Here is a 4,924-nt window from a genome sequence, read left to right as displayed (position 1 = left end):
TACAAAAAATAACTTAAAGGAGACCGACATAACCAAGTCGGACTCCTACTACAAATAAAGTTATAAAAGTAATCCTCGAAAGAGACCTGACAAAGGTCCAAGAAGGAGGATTACAGAAATAACTTAAAGGGGGACCAGCGCAAAAGAACCACTAGGAAACAAGTTGGACCCATAAGTCACAACCTCAAAGGATCCAAGCTACAAACAATAAAACAAAGCAATCCGAGGAGGTCGAGATGCAAGATTTCAAACATCAGTAGAAAACTGAAAAGATGCCAAGTCAAAAAACTACCTCTGTTACTCCAGAAAGTCATAAGGCCCTGGAAGGCCACCAAAACCTACCGTGAAGGGATAGCGAGCTACCTTTTGTTTTTCAAAATAAAAGTTGCTAAACAAGCAACTAGGAAATGTCAGCAATTAAATAAAAAGTTTTAAAGCCCAAAGCCGGGCCAACTACACATCCAGAAAGAGATCAGCAAACATCAGGATCCTTCTTGGCAGCATCAGGGCAAGGAGAAGGAGGACGAGTCTGAAGGGGCACAGCATCTGCAGTTCCATCATCCCGGTTCAGAATCTGGCAATCTGGATCAGATATAACGGGGGAAACAGAGGAGGTCGACACCTTAAGAGAAGGCACTGGGGGAGGATCAGTCTCATCATCATCCTGGTCATCAGGGACAATCTTACCATCCCTCACGACATTATCCAGGCTGATGAGAGTCAAGTCAGCATCAGGAGCAACAACCCGGAACTGCTCCATCAGGTTCTCGGAGGCAGCAGTTACGCTACCCACAAGGTGACCCTGAAGCTCACCATAATTAACCCGAGCAATTTCCAAATCCTCCCAAAGATGCATCAATTCCCTATAAGCCGAGACATAGCTATCCTTATGTTTTAATGCCATGTCCTCGGCCAGCTTCAAAGAAGCAGCTAAGGCAATAGAACTAGCCTTCTCACCTCCAGCTCCTTCTCCACCTTCGCCAACTTCACCTCCAACTCCTCCTTCAGACCCTTGATTCGATCAAATTCCGACTTGGCCTCTTCCATGAAGGATTTTGTCGCATGAATTGGAATCCCCTGAACTGTTTGGAATATAGCCGCACCCATATGAGCCATCTTCACACAACTTTTGGTGATAAAATCCAGATGCTGAAGAAGAGAAATGTCGTCCATAGAAAGTCCACCATAGGGGGCAATTTGCTGGTCAACAAACTCGATAGCATCAAAATCTGGGGCATCCAGGTTGAAGGGCTCGGACGTTTTTTGCTTCTTACTAGGAGGGGCACCAGGAGCTGCAGCAGAAGATTGTGGAGGATCGACTAGACGAACCCGAGGAATAGGAATTACTTTCCTCGGCCCGGGAGAACTAGGTACGGGAGGTTTAACTGGAACCTGGGAAGATCCCTCTCCGGCCGCCTTGGCCGAAATGTTTAAAGCAGCAGTTCACTTCTTCGCTTTCTTGAAGGCCTTCATAGAATCATTATTCTTCGACATTTCTGAAGAACACAAAATCAATCACAAAAGACAAAGTTACAACATAGAAGAAGAAAAAGCTCGGAAAGCAAGTATAAAAATAAAGCAGACAATACCCAAAGCAGCCCGAACCAAAGATGGATCACTAAAAATCTCTTCGTATCCAGATGGGGAGGTTTCCCCCACAAATCTTCAAGAACAACTACAAAGGCCCGCTCAACCTCACTAAGCATTTCCCATGTGTAACATGGCACTCTTACATTCTTTTGCCACTCTAAAGGAAAAGCAGGCTCATCACTTTCATCAAGAAAAAAGGGACGGGCCCCCTCAACAGCTCGAACTTTAAAGAAGTAGTTCTTGAAATCCTTAAAGGACTCATCATACATCGCAAACACCTTATGGCCCTGGGTGGACCGGAAAGAAACCCAAGAAGCTTTCTTTTTTGAAGAACCGCCAGGCTTGGCGGAAACAAACAGGTAAAGAAAAAGAGTCTGGGAAGGTGTTACATCTAGTTCACGACAGAGAAGTTGGAAAATTTTAATAAAACCCCAGGAATTCGGGTGAAGCTGGGATGGAGCAATGTTACACGACCACAACAGGTCGGTTTCAAAAGCAGTAAAAGGAAAAGAAATGTTCAACTGACTAAAAAAGTATTCGTAAGCATAAAAGAAGGGATGCTCTCCCTCAACAGAAGTCGGAAAGCAAACTCTCTCGTCAGAATTAGGGGCACCAACCTCGTAATCCTCCTCACGGGCATTGTTACCACAAATCCTATGGCGCTTCCTCAGTTTTGTGCAAAACTCAGTATCTACAACAGAAACACACAACAAAACAAGGGAGTCCAGCCAATCGGACATCCCTTCGGGAACTCTGGACGATATCTCTACAACGTTATTTCGGGAAGACATGAGGTCAACTAAATCCTACAAAAAGAAGAGAAGAATGGATTACTTAAAAACATCCCGGACGAGGAGCAAAACATCTCGACAAATAGAAAGGGAAAACACCAAAGACTCAAAATAAGAAAGTTTGGGGGCATCCCTTGGAGGCAGTAAACAGGCAAGGTTTTCAAGTTGTTTCTACAGCCTACGTCCCGGCACTCATCAAAAAGAAAATAAAATCCCGAAAGAAACAAAAGAAGCAAAAAACGCAAAAACACCACCCTTCTACAGTTTATCAGAAAAAGCATCGCTCCTACAGTTTATCAGTGAAAAATACTACTGCCACAGTTTATTAGAATACCAAAAGGACCAAGAAGAAAAACAGCAAAGGCGCAAACTTTTTTGAAGTCAAGTAAAAAATCATCAGCAAAAGCACAAGCAGAAACGGCGACAACATGCAAAAGAAAAAGATTCAAGCAAACAAAGAAGAGATCCGCACCAAAAAGGGAAAAATCCAGAGCATGCAACAAGTCAAACATGATAAAAACAGAAAGATCCAAACTTTCTCCAAAAAGAAGATCAAAAGGAAAACTCCATCGCAAAGTCAAAAATAAATAAAGGAAACACGAAATGGGACTAACCTGGAGACGAAAGAAAGCTTCGAGGAAAGGAATGGAAGCGCAGAAACAAAGGCTGCCCAGAAAATTGCCAAGTGACGCCAAAACGCAAGAAAGCAGAAGTGCAAACAAAAGACAGAGAACAGATGAGAGAAACAGAAAACAAGAGAGTAAAGGGAGAAGTTACGAAGAAGAAGTGAAGAAGAAAAACCGTTTTTGATCGAGAAAATTCAAAATAAAGCCAAGAGAGAATAGGGGCAATTAATGCCAATTAAATGCGGATGTTAAAACCGCTTGCATTCCCAAAAAAGCGCTAATACAAAAGCGCGCGCTTTTAGAGGAAAACGTTCTACATTCAAAAGTCTACAAAAGAAGAAATCGACAAAATGCTTGAACTCGGTTTCACTAAAAGAAGGACCGACGTCAAAAGACTCGACCTCAAACAAGAAAACCGAGCTCAAGCAGGGGCACTGTTCATACCCTGGGTCAAGCTGACCGACCCGGGATGTTTAGCGACAAGGCGACCGACCTCTTCAGGTCAGACTATCCGACCTCTTCTCAAAAGAGCTCGCCAAATCGACCCAAATCCAGAGGCAATCCCAGCCTACAGAGATAAAGGCGGTTCCGTTGAAGATAAGCTAACCTCACCTAAAGATAAGATAAGATAAGATAACTAACTTATCTTATCTAGAAAGGTCACTTCTCACCATTATAAATACACTGGAGCACCCAGGTATAACTCATACTCTGATTCTACTCAATACCTACTTAATACCCTTGCTAACTTAAGCATCAGAGTCTCTTGCAAGTACCCCCCACCCTCTGGGGACAAAGGAATCAGCACTACCAACAAGTCCAACAAGTCGGACACAACAGCTCCGGCCGTCTCCCACCAGCCGGACACGTTAGCACCAACTAGTACAGAAGATCTCATCTGAGATCGACCTCCAGTTTCAGGTAACCCTCGGAACAGCACCTATAGCTGAGGTGGTGAATACCCGACCAGTCTGTTGTGCTTTCCCAGCACCTTATTTCTGCTTCTCCGGAAAACTTGTGGCTTTATGCCCCGCCTTTCCACAATTGTAGCACAAACCCCATCCGGCATTGCATGGTGCTCCCGGATGGTGACTCCCACATCTAGTACAAGCTTGATCATTCTGAGGCTGCTTCCCAAACTTCTTCCCTTGGGAGTTGTTGTTGTTGTTGGGCCTCTTGAAAGAGCTTCCCCTCTTGAAAGACGGACCTCTAGGTGCAAAGCTCTTCCCTCGGTTTTGTGGGAATGATCCTTTGTGACTCCCTTTCTCAGCGGTTGCCCTAGCAGAAGACGTCGGAAAGTACTTCTTATAGAACTCTTCTTGGAAGACATCCCAGGTGATATAGTCATCACCCTACTGCAGAAGACGTCGGATACCTTGCCACCAATGCGACGCTTCATCGGTGAGCATATAGGTAGCAAACTCGACATGCTGTCCTTCAGGCACCACTTGTGCTTGCAGTGCTCGCTCTATAGCCTGAAACCATGTATCAGCCTCTGTCGGGCTAGTAGTTCCCTTGAACTTAGGCGGATTAACCTTCAAAAAGTTTGCCAGTGTCATCGGGCCCTGAACTCCACCTCCATCATTACCATGGTTGTTCATCTGTTGACCAAGAGCCTCAACAGTGGCTTGCATAGCGGCAGCCATGTTCTCCGGTGCACAAGCATTCGTATGACCTCTCACACAACCTCTACCGCGTCCACGAGGCGCCATCTGGTTCCTATACATACCAAACAATCGATATTAAGTTGATCAGTCTCAATATCGGAAGTCTAGTGCTTCAAAGTCCCAAATGCATGCTCATGAACGTTTATGCCAATTAAATCAAGCAGATATACTAATAGCACATAACACACATACAGAAAATGCACAGAAGCATAGTCAGTCCGTCCCTCAGGCTCTACAGGAACGAACTGCT

This window comes from Arachis duranensis, chromosome 1, assembly GCF_000817695.3.
Source record: "Arachis duranensis cultivar V14167 chromosome 1, aradu.V14167.gnm2.J7QH, whole genome shotgun sequence".
NCBI lineage: Eukaryota > Viridiplantae > Streptophyta > Magnoliopsida > Fabales > Fabaceae > Arachis > Arachis duranensis.
The sequence above is the reverse complement of the archived record's forward strand: the minus strand, read 5'-3'. Positions refer to the sequence as shown.